General features: G+C 36.2%; 1 pseudogene; it reads right to left on the bottom strand.

Moving 5' to 3' along the window:
* Positions 1–555: 555 nt before the first annotated feature.
* Positions 556–2121, bottom strand: LOC149543622 (large ribosomal subunit protein uL30y-like; annotated as a pseudogene).
* Between the last annotated feature and the right edge of the window lie 13626 nt (positions 2122–15747).

Below are 15747 nucleotides of genomic sequence, written 5' to 3'. Positions count from 1 at the left end.
TTAGCTGGGTGCTATGCTATTCACCAAGGATTTAAGGGGAAAACTCTAGACATTTGAGCATCTTCTCTTATGTAATAACCATCCAATATTGAATAACTCCAATTTAGGTAGTCCTTTTAGATGCACTAGTCCCCCATAAATTTGTGTGCATTACTCTAGATTTGGGCTTTTTAGTTTCATAAGGCCCACTAGGGCAAGCAAGCCAGCTGGAGTTATTGCATTGCTTCTTTTAAAATTGAGGGAGGATAAGTTTGTAAAATAGTATTGTAAAACCTTCCATATATCCTAGAGCAACATCAAAAATGTAGTTACAATAATTGAAGTTAAGAAGCTACAAATTTTCTCACAATTTGTTTTCCCAGAGAGATCCATAAGGGTTAGTTTGGTTTGTGGAAGATTACAAGAACTAGCTTTTTCAAAATCTAGATTTGAATTTTTTTTGCATTTGTTCCAAAAGTGGAAAAATGGAATTAGAATACCAAACTTCTAATTTTGTCTCAAAACTAGGTTTTTTGACTTCCTACTAGCAAGTAGGAATTGAAAATCAAAACTTGGCTATGTAATATATTTGAGAATAGGTTGTGCAATGTTGGGATGCCTGACTAGTCTAATCTTAATGAATGACTTTTCATGATTGCCAGCATCACCACCTTCAATTAGTGGTTGTGTTTCTTCTTTAGTTCATTAGATGGAGCATTGAGTTTAAATGGCCACAAAAATTTGTTTGCTTTTGTGAAGTTGGGGCCAATAGTAGCAATCTTGTGGATAAGATATTTAGTACATATTATGCCATATTTACCTAAAACATATTTATAAAAAACAAGGTAGAAATAATAAGCATCAAGAAAGCATACTGACTAACACAAAAAGGCATCATGAACAAAAATACCTTTTCAATGATAGAGTTGTCAATCAAAGGAATCCACTACTTATCAACCTTTCCATAATATCTCTTGTAAATCAACTCTCTTATGCTTTTTAAATTTGGATCTAGAAAGAATTAAGTAAGAGAATTAAATAATAGTAGACACATGAATCTATGAAATAAGAAAAAAATGATCCACATAATGATTATAACTGACCAAGAACATACCCAAAGGTCACATATGGCTCAACTCGATGCAACTTGTTCATTATTACTTTGTTCACTTTTAGAAACACACCACTGAAGATCCAAAATGAAGTGCCATAGCAAGTCAATATCACTAGAATATTGTATATACATCCAAAAGTGATCACTAACCACTATTTTAGAAACAAAAAGTGCAAAAGCGACAAGTCAAGTTGAAAAAGGAACAACCTTCCTCAAATGAAAAAGTCACAAATTTGTTCTTGTCTTTTGATGCATACCATTGACATTGAATAAGAAAAATAAGAAACTCAATAAACAAAAAAAAACTACTTAAAAATTTTTATTAGAATTTGGGGAAGACTAATAATTTTGTATCCCTCTTTATTTAAAATAGAAGAGATGTCAATATATTATAATAAAATTTGGAAAAAAAAAAACATTTTCTCTTCTTTTATTAAAAATAGACTAGAGAACTAACAATCTACAAAATCTATCACTATATAAAGACCAAGAAAGTGCAAGGTATATAAATACTACAAACTAGCTACTTACCAACAACTATAAATAATGAACAATAGCTTAGCTTCTGGCTCAACATAAAAGCTTCCTTTCATTTTTGCTTCTCTCTTCAATCTAATAACCTCCCGTTCCTAATTTTTGTCACAAAGTACACAAGAAACTTACTAAGGTACATTCCTAACCCTAGTTGGCATGATGACACATCAATAAAATACCCAACAATTTATTATAGGATCCACATACTCCTTGGTGACTCATAAATTGATATAAAACTTTCCAAAAAGAAACTAAGGTACACACATAACACTAGATGGAATGGTGACACATCACTCACAAATCAAGCAATTTATTACCTACTTTGTATACTCCTTTGGATATTCCTTAGCCTTCTTAAATACCAGTTTGCAATTTGTAGCATTTTTTACTTTTACAACTTCCAATTGCTACTTCTTTTCATTCTTCCATTCTTAATTTATTTTCCTCTTCTTCAGAACTGACTCAGGCACAAGTTTTGCCTCCTCTAATATCATATATGAAATGATGGAAAATATTAATTTAAAAAAAATTGACTAGTTATCACAATCACAATGGCATGTTCCGACAAATAGCCATCACTTGCACAACATAGCTATTGCAATTATGATGGCTAGTTTTGATAGACCAACATCACTTCCACAACAAAGTTGTCACATGAATTTTGTAATTGCAATGATGGACTAGAATCTTAAAATGTCATAATTATGATAGCCTACTATCACAATTGTGATAATGTCGACATAAACTCTTGCCCCTTCCTTCTTCCAAGTTATGAAAATTTTATCCATCACAATTGTAATAGATGCCCTTGTGGTCAAAATTTGTGATGACAAAAGTCTAATGCCCATCTGACGGGAGCCAACTCATGGTTTTGTTGCTTGGATAATGGGTGGTCATCAGAATTGTGATGTCCCACCATCCCAATTGAGTCCCAAATATAGTAATGTTTATACTTTAGAAAGTGACATATGCATAATTCAACCAAAATTTAAGATTACAACATAAATACAAATTATCATACTATTTTCAGTATCATCTCTCATCATCCAAACTTTCCATTCACTCCCTAATTATGCCTAGAGAATCCATCCTAATGAGACATCACTTTTAATAATTTCACTTTTTATGAATAATCCATGCTAGGTAAAGGGTAATTTTCCTTAAGAGACTTTAGATTAAAATTCTTTGAATACATAAAAATTATAACACCCCCTTCTTTGATAAGTAGGAAATGTTTTCCATTGGAAGTCAAATTGTGATATTTGTATTAGGATTTAACTATGGATTTCTTGTGTCAAACTCATTGACCCATGTTTCATGAGTAGTGGTTCACATGAACCTTTCCCTCATGAAAATAAATGGAATACTTAACACTCATTGTGTTAGGAACCTGTGTGTTCCTTCTGTTTATTTTGTTAGAGTAGTGTTGTTGGACGCATATGCTTTGTAAGTCGTCCCGTGAGTATATTTTATTATCCCACATGCATAGGTAGTATTACTTTTCTAGATCGTACCCGGTATATAAGAATAGGTTGAGGCCCTTGATGGGCACGGACGAATTTATTGTATTGAGCTTGCTCAAAGGAGGTTACCCCCTCGAAGTGGCCTGCGATCAGTAGATTCATTCTGAGTTCTGCTATCACTTTGTATTCTGTTATTTCGAGCATTCGCACGATATTGCTATAAGGAGGTTCTTCACATCTGGTATCAGAGCACTCTCTTGGGCTCGCTGGGTGGAAATTACATCAAATTTTTTTTTTTTTCTGTCGTGGCCTTCAGGTTCCTCTCACTTCTAATATCTCTTGTTATTGCAATAACTCTTTTCAGTTGTTCTGTCTGAGTGAATTTTTCTATTTTTTAGTCGTAGCTTCCTTGTTTGCTTTCTGTTTCTGCTCATACTTCCGCAGAACGTCTGCAATATCATTTCGCATACTTCCTTCCTTGGCGACCCAACCCCAAATTTTACATATCAAAGCCCTAAATCCCTCATTTATCTAATTTTAGGGTTTGCCCTATTTTTTTCACCTCTCATCCAATCGCCACCAAACTGAGCCACAAGATTCAATTCCTCATTTTGCTCCCTTATCCCTCTTGGACTGTTCGCCTCATTTCGCCTCCCTACCCTTAAAACCCTCATTTTTCTTTTTCCCTTGTCCCCAGATAGTCTCCTACCACCCGTCGAACACCCATTTCCTATATGAGTTTTACCCAAATCCAAGTTTGCCGTAACTAAAAAAGTTTTTGTTTCTCATCTTCTACCCATTCCAAAAAAAAAAAAAAAAAAAAAAAAAAAAAAAAAAAAAGAAACCCTTGTTTTATGGTTGTTACGCGTACAGGAGCAAAAATCATGGAAGAGGAAATTGCATCCCTCAAAACCAAACTTCAAGATCTGGATGACAAAATTCTGGGTCTTAACTTTCAGCAGTCAGCCATGAGCCGAAACCATTCAGGAGATACTAGGTCCTCTTCTGGCAATTTCCGTGGACCAAAGCTTGATTTTCCACGCTTTGATGGTTCTGATCCGACTGGATGGATCTATAGGGCAAAGCAGTATTTCAGCTTGCATAATACTTTGGATAACCACAAAGTCTCCCTTGCATCTTTTCATTTGGAACATGAAGCTCTTCAATGGTTCCGTTGGTACATCAAGGCTAATGTAGACCCAACATGGAGAGAATTGTGCACCCTCATTTTGGAGCGCTTTGGCCCTAGTTCCTTTGATGATTTCACAGGAGCACTCACTAAACTGCGTCAAACAGGCACTGTAAGAGAATACCAGATAGAGTTTGAAAAATTAGCTAATTACACAAAGGGCTTGTCTGATGAATTCTTCCGTAGTTGTTTTGTCAGTGGTCTGAAGGATGCACTTCGCTCAGAAGTCAAAATGTTTCGACCTACTACAATGATGGAAGCCCTTGGGTTGGCTAAGTTAGCGGAAGACAAGATTAGTGCTCTACAATGCTCCAGATCTAATTTTGTTCCATTCAGAAATACAGGTTCTCACAACCCTCCAATCATACCAGCTCCCAGAACTACTCCGATCAAGCACTTGTCTGAAACAGAGATGCGAGTCAGGCGAGACAAAGGGCTTTGTTATAATTGTGATGAGAAATGGTTCAGCAAAAGCTCTATCTCTTGGATGTGGATTCTCCACCGGAACTGGAAGAATATGTAGATGCTCAGGAAACAGTGGATGATGAGGTTGAGCCTCACCAGCCTGAACCTCCTTCACCAGAAGCTCCACCAGAGATATCTGTCCATGCTTTGGCAGGAGTCACTACTCCACAAACCATGCGGGTCCAGGGTTTCTTCAAGAAGATCCCTCTTACTATACTCATTGATTCTAGTAGCACTCATAACTTCATTGATCCACGAATAGCCAAACAGGCTGATTGCTTTATCCATCCCTGCTCTAGCTTTGAAGTCATGATTGCCAATGGGGGCACTTTACCTTGTAAAGGGAAATGTCACAATGTGCGTCTCTCTATTGGAGATTATAACATGCGCTCTGACATGTTTGCCTTACCCTTAGGTGGCTGTGATGTGGTTTTGGGTGCCCAATGGTTACGCACTCTTGGCCCCATTCTCTGGGATTTTGCTGAACTTTGGATGCAGTTTTCAGTCGAGGGGCACCAACACACTTTGAAAGGCTTACAACCAAGGTCTCTCAGCATCATCAGTTCACACCGTATGGAAAAACTTCTTAAGAAGAATTCACATGGTGTCATCGCTCAGCTCCATTCCATTCAGATGCAGCCATCAGCAATCTCTAGCACTCCTGCCGATCTCCAACACATTTTGGACAAGTATTCTGGTATATTTGCTGAACTTGTGGGATTACCTCCTTCTCGTCCAGAGGACCACCGTATTCAGCTCCTTCCTGGCAGTGTTCCGCCCAACATCAGGCCCTACCGCTACCCATTTCATCAGAAGACCAAAATCGAGATACTTGTCCATGACTTACTGAAGCAAGGTATTATTCGCCCTAGTACCAGTTCCTTTTCTTCTCCAATTCTACTTGTTCGCAAAAAAGATGGGTCATGGCGACTCTGCATTGATTTCCGAGCACTTAATCATCTCACTATAAAGGACAAGTTTCCCATTCCAGTTGTTGATGAACTTCTTGATGAACTTCATGGGGCTCATTTTTTCTCCAAGTTAGATCTTCGTTCTGGGTATCATCAAATTCGAGTTAATGAGGAGGATATACCTAAAACTGCCTTCCGCACACATGATGGTCACTATGAATTTTTAGTCATGCCCTTTGGCCTCACGAATGCTCCTTCAACATTTCAGGCAGTGATGAATAACATATTTCGACCATACCTCCAGAAATTCATATATAGCAAAACTTGGGCTGAGCATCTCCATCATCTGGAGCTTGTCTTGCAACTTCTCTCTGATCATCAACTCTGTGCAAAACTATCTAAATGTGTGTTTGGCCAGGAGGAAGTGGAGTATCTCGGGCATATTGTTGCACACCATGGAGTGCGGGTGGATCCTACAAAAATAGATGCCATGAAAACTTGGCCGCATCCTAAAACTCTCAAGAGCCTTCGGGGTTTTTTGGGGTTGACTGGCTACTACCGCAAGTTTGTCAAAGATTACGGGAAAATTGCAGCACCATTGACAGCTCTGTTAAAAAAGGATGCCTTCTCCTGGACCCCTATTGCTGAGACTGCATTTGAACAACTGAAACAGGCTATGTGCAGTACACCTGTTCTCGCGATGCCAGATTTTTCCAAACCCTTCACTATTGAGAGTGATGCTTGCGGTAATGGATTGGGTGCTGTTCTCCTGCAAGATGACCATCCTATTGCGTTCACTAGCAAAGCCCTCTCTGGTAAGAATCTAGCCCTCTCTACTTATGAAAAAGAAATGATGGCTATTTTGCATGCTGTACAGAAGTGGCGGCCATACCTCTTAGGGAGTCATTTTTGCATCAGAACCGATCACCAAAGTCTGAAATACTTCCTGGAACAATGGGTATCCTCTCCTACACAACAAAAATGGGTCAGGAAACTCATGGGGTATGATTATGAGATCACCTACAAGAAGGGTAAGGAGAATATTGTGGCAGATGCTCTTTCTCGCACATTTGATAATCAAGCTTCCCTTTCCGCTATTTCTATGCCCATTCCCAATTGGTTAGCGTCTGTTCAGCAGGGCTATGACAGTGACTCTTCTTTATCTCAAATCATTCACCAGCTAGCCAATAATCCTTCTGCTATACCACATTACTCTTGGGATGGTGCTTCTCTTCGATACAAGGGTCGGCTAGTGCTTCCTCAGAACCCAGCTCTACATCAGGCTATTTTTTATGAACTCCATGCTTCTCCTTCAGCAGGGCACTCAGGCTTCCTCAAAACTTATGAGCAAGCAAGGAGAAACTTCTTTTGGAAAGGGATGAAACAGACGATTCAACAGATGGTGGCTGAATGTGATACTTGCCAACGCCACAAGGGTGAAACGACCCTCCTTCCTGGCTTGCTCGAACCATTGCCCATCCCTACATGGATTTGGACTGATATTTCTATGGATTTCATTGAAGGGCTTCCTAAATCCGGTGGCAAGATAGTGATCTTGGTTGTGGTTGATCATCTCTCGAAATATAGTCATTTTTGTGCCCTCAGCCACCCCTATACTGCCTCCTCTGTTGCACAAATCTTCATGGACCAGATATTTCGTCTTCATGGACTCCCTTCTTCCATTGTCTCTGATCGTGATGCAACTTTTACCAGTCATTTTTGGACTGAACTGTTTCAGAAAACTGGCACCAAACTGAAGATGAGTTCGGGCTATCACCCACAAACTGATGGTCAAACTGAAATTGTCAATAAATGCTTGGAAACTTATCTTCGTTGCTTCACTTCCGAACAACAACATCAGTGGGCCAAGTGGCTCCCTTTAGCTGAATGGTGGTACAATACCTCTTACCACACTGCCTCTAAAATGACTCCATATGAAGCAGTCTATGGTCAGGCACCTCCAGTGCTCCTTCCCTACACTCCCAACAGCTCACCAGTCCAGGCAGTTGACATAGTTCTCCGCAGCAGGGATCAGATTCTTCGTACCTTACAGGATAATCTTCACATGGCCCGTAATCGGATGAAACAGCAAGCAGATCAACACCGTTCTGAGCGCTCATTTCAAGTTGGGGATATGGTTTTTCTTCGTCTACAGCCATACAAACAATCCTCCCTAAAGCTGAAAGGGCGTCATAAGCTGGCCCCAAAATTTTATGGGCCTTATAAGGTTCTGCAGAAGATTGGTTTAGTTGCTTATAAACTAGAACTTCCTCCTTCTTCCCGCATTCATCCAGTCTTTCATGTTTCTTGTCTAAAGAAAGTTCTGGGTACCACTGTCAGAGCACAAACTACTCTCCCTGAAATGGATACGGAAGGATCCATTATCCTGGAGCCGGTGGCAATCATTGACCAGCGCACTCACCAGCTTCGCTCTCGCTCCATCTCTGAGGTCTTGATTCAGTGGCATGGCATGCAACCAGAGGATGCTACCTGGGAACCCCTTCTTCAGATTCAACAACAATTTCCACACCTTAAGCTTTGAGGACAAAGCTTTTTTCTAAGGGAGAGGGGATGTTAGGAACCTGTGTGTTCCTTCTGTTTATTTTGTTAGAGTAGTGTTGTTGGACGCATATGCTTTGTAAGTCGTCCCGTGAGTATATTTTATTATCCCACATGCATAGGTAGTATTACTTTTCTAGATCGTACCCGGTATATAAGAATAGGTTGAGGCCCTTGATGGGCACGGACGAATTTATTGTATTGAGCTTGCTCAAAGGAGGTTACCCCCTCGAAGTGGCCTGCGATCAGTAGATTCATTCTGAGTTCTGCTATCACTTTGTATTCTGTTATTTCGAGCATTCGCACGATATTGCTATAAGGAGGTTCTTCACACATTGGATCTAGGTGTTGGAATAACTAATGGTGTGATGACTGACAATGTTAGCAGAGTCATGTTATAGATTTGATTGCATGATGATCAATTATTGTGTTGTCGTAGATGTTAACTATTGACTTAGTGTTCCTAGTATGTTTTTGAGCATAATCATGGTGAAAAAAGTATTTTCTAAGAATTACAATTTCAAAAGTCAAGAAACATATTCCAACAAATAGATCATTTGTTGGTTGAATACTCCAAGAACACTTTTGCATGTAGAGTGATGAATGGTGACATTCAAGATGACTACTACAAGGTAGTCAATGACATCATCTTACAAAGACAAAATCTATTTGGTACAACTTGTAGTTTGTTCATGCCATCATGCTCATAAATTTCTTCAACGATTTCATATCTCAATTACAAATTTTAGTTTCCATGAGGATGCCCCACATATGAAGAGGTGGAAATCATGTATGCATCAAGCCCTGCAAAAGGGTAAACTCCATATTCAACCAACTATGAATATTTCTCCTACAAACAATCCTTGATCAAGTTTGCGTGACTAGGAAGTTGAACAACTACTGGTAGAGCCTTCTTATTTAGAGGGTCACTAGTAGAGCTCGCATTTCCATTAGGTTGATCATTGTGTGTTGGTTCAACAATATTTGTGCAAGTGTCTTATTTTAGGATCCTTTTCTTCATCTAGGACTTGGGTGCCAAATAGATTTTTTCTTTGTAGTAGATGATGTCATCAAGTACCTTACATTGGTCATCTTGAATGTCATCATCCATCAATTTATATATAAAAGTATTCTTGGAGTATTTAACCAACAGATGTACATTTCAATCAATTGGAAACTGGGATAGACTCCATATGACATTATTGGGCGCCACATAGTAATCTAAATCACTAGTAGAATTTGGGCTAATAAATGACTATGTGACTAAAAGTGATTAGATTTTAGTAATGTTTTACAATATATAAGTGACTAAATAAATGACTAATTTGGTCATTAGGAAAAATCACAAGGTTAGACAAAGATAAGTGAATAAATAAATGATCAAATAAATGACTAAATAATTGGCCACCCAAAAAAATTACTAAATGTATAATTGATGAATATTTATTAAATTAAATTATTTTTTTATTTTTTAATAAATTTTATTACTCACTAATAGAGTTTTTGTCCTATCAATACATCATTATCACCTAACTTCCTCGAATATCCTCTTAACTAGAAACATACACATCTAGAAACAATAGCTTGGAGTGAGTTTAGACTATACATGAACTCCAAGGAAGTAAAAAATCTAAGCTCCTTTAGTGGACAAAGATAGATAAATCTAAAACCTACTACTTCAGAGACCAATCAACAAAAAACTCCAAACTATGGATTTAAAATGAAATAGCATATATTGATATCTTTAAATATCAATGTGTATGATGATTCAACCTTTTTAATATTATTTTTTAATTAGCAAATAGATTCTTCTATTTAACATTGTTTAGTTTCTTATTGTTAGGATTAAACCACAGACAAAAATAAAAATTACATGCAAATATAGCCAATAAATAAAGATAATAGATCACATAGAAAAGAACACAAGACACCAAGATTTAACGTGGTTCACCCAATCCCTAGGCTAGTCCACCAAACATCAAGTCTGATATTATTACAATTTAATGATTACAACCTGGTTATAATCTATAAACCCTTACAACTCAATACCACCACAAGAACCAATTTTCACATCACCGCTATGAAACAATCCCTAACCCTAAGCCCTTTTATACAAGTATTTTTATCGCTTTAGGGTTACAACATGTCGGCCACAACATCGACCACAACCCAAAATTTTATGAAGTATGTATAGTACTTTTCTAATCAATCAGCAAAAACTAATAATCTCCCACTTGGGGACTAATCGGACTCCACACTAGACAACAATCTCCCACTTGGAGATTGATCATGTAGCAAGACCACTATCACATGGGGCTCCCACTAGATCAAACCACCCTAGAAACTATTGTTCATTTAGTCCTATTTAGTCTAGAAGACCAACCGAAGTTGAAGAGGTGTTCAAATTCTCCCTTGTTACTACCTTTGTAAACATATTAATTGGATTTTCATCCGTGTGTATCTTTTCTAGCTTTAATTGTCCATCCTCCAAAACTGATCGAATGAAATGGTGCCACAACTATATATGTTTGGTCTTTGAATGTAGAGTCAAATTCTTTGCAAGATGAATGGAACTCTAACTATTTGTAGATAAATAATTATCCTTCTAAGTGTGTCCCAATTATTCCAAGAAGAACTAAAGCCATATCATCTCCTTGGTTGCCTTTATAGTAGCAACATACTATGCCTTTGTAGTGGATAAAGCATTAACCTTTTATAACCTAGAAACCCAACTCACATTTGCCCCACCAATAGTAAAGACATAACCTGTAGTACTCCACCTGGTATCAATATCCCCTACCAAATCTAAGTCATCATAGCCCTGTAAATCAGTAGTAGAGCCCCCAAAGTGTAAACACCTATTGGATGTTCCTCTCAAATATCTAAGAATCCATTTGACTGCATTCTAATGCTCAATTCCTAGATGACTCATATACCTACTAATGACTCCCACTGCATGTGTAATGTCTGGCCTTATACATACCATATCATACATCAAGCTTCATATAGCTAAAGCATAGGGTACCTTGGACATCTTATCCCCCTCTTCTTGTGTCTTGGGACACATCTCCTTAGTCAACTTCAAATGACCAAGTAAAGGTGTGCTAACAGCTTTAACATTTTCCATAAAGAAATGTTTCAACACATTCTCAACATAATCGGCCTGAGATAGCATCAATTTTTTTTATTCTTCCTATCTCTGCAAATCTTCACACCAAGGATTTGATGACACCTATTGTATCCATGCTCATGCATAAAACTATCAAATTTCAAATACCATTGCTGAGGTGCTTGCTTCAACCCATGTAATTTTTTCTTCAATTTGCACACTAAGTTCTCCTTACCTTTGACCTCAAATCCCTGTGGTTGTGCCATATATATCTTTTCATCCAAGTCACCATGAAGGAAGGCTATTTTAACATCAAGCTACTCTAAATGCAAATCTTCAGTAGCCATAATACTTAACATAGTACGGATAAAAGTCATTTTAAAAATAGGATAAAATATCTCATCAAAATCAATGCCCTTTTTGTGTGCAAATCCTTTTACAACTTATTAGGCTTTAAATCTTTTCTTACCTCCGTCCTCTTCTTTTAACCTGTAAATCCACTTATTTTGTAAAGATCTTTTACCTATAAACAACTTGCATAAATCCCATGTCTTATTCTTTAGCAAAGAGTCCATTTTGTCTTTCATTGCAGATTCCTACTGAATCTTATTATCCACCTACAAAGCTTCATCATAACAATTAGGTTCACCAGCATTAGTAAGAAAAATTGAATACAAAGAGGGAAAAAATCTTTTTGGAGGTCTAATTTTCCTTGTTGGCCATCTAACATTCACTGGTTTGTGTAGTATTTGTTGTTGTGGTTGTTGCACATCATGAGGAATGGCTGGAACATCATCTTTTGGAGTATCATCCATCACTACATAATCATCTTTCTTCTCATGTTGCTGCAATAGATCTTTGTATAACACTTTCTCATTGAATATGACATCCCTACTTTCTAAAATTTTATGATTTTCAAAATCCCAAAGCCTATAACCAAATTCATTAATGTCATACCTAACAAATACACATTTCTTTGACTTAGCTTCCAACTTGGTTCTATTTTCAGAATCTGAGTGAGCAAATGCTTCACCACCGAAGGGTTTGAGAAAAGAATAACTCACTTCTTATTAGTCCATGCTTCCTCTAGAATAACACAACCCAAAGGAGTAGAGGGAACTCTATTAATAAAATATACAATAGTATTGACAACCTATGTGCACATGTGTAAGGGAAACCCAACATGCAACCTCATGCTCCTTGCAAGCTCCATTATAGTCTTGTTCATGTGTTCAGCCACTCCATTTTCCTGTGGAGTCCTTGGAATAGTTTTTTGTCTATGAATACCATTAGTAGAGCAATAATATTCAAATTCATGACTACAATACTCACCACCATTATCAGATCTAAGACATTTCAATTTCTTACCAGTCTCATTTTCAACCAAGCATTTCCATTTCTTAAAAGTTTGAAATACATCAAATTTTTGTCTAAGGAAATAAATCCATACCTTTCTAGTTACATCATTAATAAATGTAAAATAATAATGAGAGCCTCCAAGGGAAGATACCTGAGCTGGTCCTCATACATCAGTATGCACAAGCTCTAATTTATCCTTTTTGTTTTCCTTCCCTGTCTTCACAAAACTCACTCTCTTTTGTTTTCCATACACAAAACTTTCATAGAAATCCATATTAACACATTTCAAATTTGGTAAAACATTATTTGAATGAAATATTTTCATACCTTCCTCACTCATGTTCCCAAGTATGTTGTGCCACAATACTGTATTAGAATTTACAATAGCTATTTGTTCTCCCTGCTCAATTGCATCAACTGTTCCTGAACATTCATTTGACTCTGAAACAATTAAAGTAGAAGGAACAATATGACCTGTACAAATATATAAAGTGTCTACTTTCACACTTTTTGCTACTACAAGGGAACCTTTTTAAACCTTCTAATTTTTATCATTAAAAGTAACTACACAACCCTCATCACCGAGTTGCCCTACTGAAATTAAATTCCTACTTAGCCTTGGAACATGTCTTACGTCATGTAGTAGCTAGTGATTCCCATTCTACAACTTAATTTTAACTTTTCCCTTTCCAACAATTTGACAAGGTTCATTATCCCCCAAATAAACAAGTCCAAAATCCCCTTGGACATAATCAATGAAATAACCTCTGTGAGGTGTAGCATGAAATGAAGCACCAGAATCTAAAACCCATGAATCATCAACACTTTCTAAAGATAGAAGCAAAGCATCCTCTTCGGATTTATTACTTACAATATTTTCCTCCTTGTCTCCATGAGGTTTATCTCCATCATTTTTCTTTCAAGTCCAACAATCTTTCTTTTTATGCCCTGGTTTCCCACAGTACAAGCAATTGTTTGGTCCTCTCAATTGAGACCTCCTCCCCTTTGAATTTCCTCTTGATTTCCCATGATTTCTAGAATTACTTCCTCTCTTAGTTTTTTACCTTGACTTTGTGCATTCAAAGCACTTCCAGATATAGAACTGCTTAAGAATTTCCTATGAGTTTCCTCATTGAAAATAACATCGATCACATCATCATATTTTAGGGTACTAGATCTAGGAACAAAATTACTCACAGCCATTACCAAGCCATTCCAACTTTCAAGCAAAGAACACAAAATCAAGAAAGCCATAATTTCTTCATCAAAATTGATACCCATGGAAAATAACTGACTAGTAATAGTATTAAACTCATTTAAATGATCTGTAATAGATCCACCTTTTTCCATTTTCATATTAAATAAGCACTTCATGAGAAATACCTTGTTTGAAGTGGAGGGCTTTTCATACAATTTCACTAGGATTTGCATCAACTCTTCCATCATCTTCACTTTTGTAATATTAAATGCCACCAATGGTGTTAGGCATAATTGAATGCTTCCAAGTACTTTTTTTCCAAAAGATCCCAATTGTCATTTAACATAGATCCTTGATTCTTTGTTTTGCCTTCCAACGGCTTCCATAAATCCTTTTGATAAAGATAGTCTTCCATTTGCATCTTCCATAACTAAAAGTTCTATCCATTAAACCTATCAACCCTCAACTTACCCTCATCTACCATTGCTCCCACTCAACTATGAGACTTTCTTGCAGAGGATAACTAAAAACCAACCTTGCTCTGATACCACTTGTTAGGATTAAACCATGGATAAAAATAAAATTACATGCAAATATAACCAATAACATAAAATAATAGATCACATAGAAAAGAACACAAGACACCAAGATTTAATGTGGTTCACCCAATCCCTGGGCTATGTCCACCAAACAACAAGTTTGATATTATTATGATCCAGTGATTACAACTTGATTACAATCTATAATCCCTTACAGCTCAATACTGCCGCAAGAACCAATTTTCACATCACCACTATGAAAAAATCCCTAACTCTAAACCCTTTTATACAAGTTTTTTTACCGCTTTGGGGTTACAACATGTCGGCCATATGTTAGCCACAATGTCGGCCATGGCCCAATTTTTTTTATAAAGAATTTATGAAGTATGTACAGTACTTCCTTGATCAGTCACCACAAACTAACACTTATTTCATGAACTTCTTTGTCATCTTAGAAATTTGTGGACATATAGGAAAAACAATAAACATGCATCACATTCACTAAGCAATTAAATAATAAGATTTGGATTTTGTTATTTATACCATTCAAAAATAGAATTTGTATTATTAATACAAATCTATTAAATATAATTTATTAAATTAATCATTTATAATATTAGTATAAATTGATTTAGATAATTAATATTTATATTATATTATATAAATAATTATATTAATAGATATTAGGTATATTATCTACTTTAATCCTATGACTATATTGTATAATTTAATAATAATTATTTCTATATTTAATGTTTTAATTTATTAATAATATTATATATTACATATTCATAATGCAATTCTATTTTAAATATCTAGCAATAAAATTCAAGCTAATTTACGATACATAGAACTTGGAAATAGAAAAAATAACAATAAACAAGTAGGAATCACATGTGAGAGAAATATTGATATGCTAACATTTGAGACATGTAGTAATATGCTAACAAGTCTTTTTACAAGCCAAAAATGAATGACCCAACCCTCATATCATATTTTACATTCATGACAAAAAGTCATAGAAAACCATGGTATATGCACATAAAAAACAACTAACTTCTTTAAAAATGTTATTTTGTCATTTCAAAATAGGTGTTGAAATATTTGAATGTTAGAAGAAATTATTTTATGACATAATGAAAACAAAAAATGCAATCTAGCTTTAATCTAGCTATTTGCACACCTACTTTAAACAACCTATAAAGTTAGAAATAATAACCCTTGTTGAAACATAGAAACCATGAAAATGATCACAAATATTTTATTAAACACAATAAAGACTAGATATCTCTACATATTCTCGAACTTAATTTTTTAAAAATCTTTCT

Source organism: Cupressus sempervirens, chromosome 8, assembly GCF_028749045.1.
Source record: "Cupressus sempervirens isolate cs-2001-9-10 chromosome 8, ASM2874904v1, whole genome shotgun sequence".
NCBI lineage: Eukaryota > Viridiplantae > Streptophyta > Pinopsida > Cupressales > Cupressaceae > Cupressus > Cupressus sempervirens.
The sequence above is the reverse complement of the archived record's forward strand: the minus strand, read 5'-3'. Positions and strand labels throughout refer to the sequence as shown.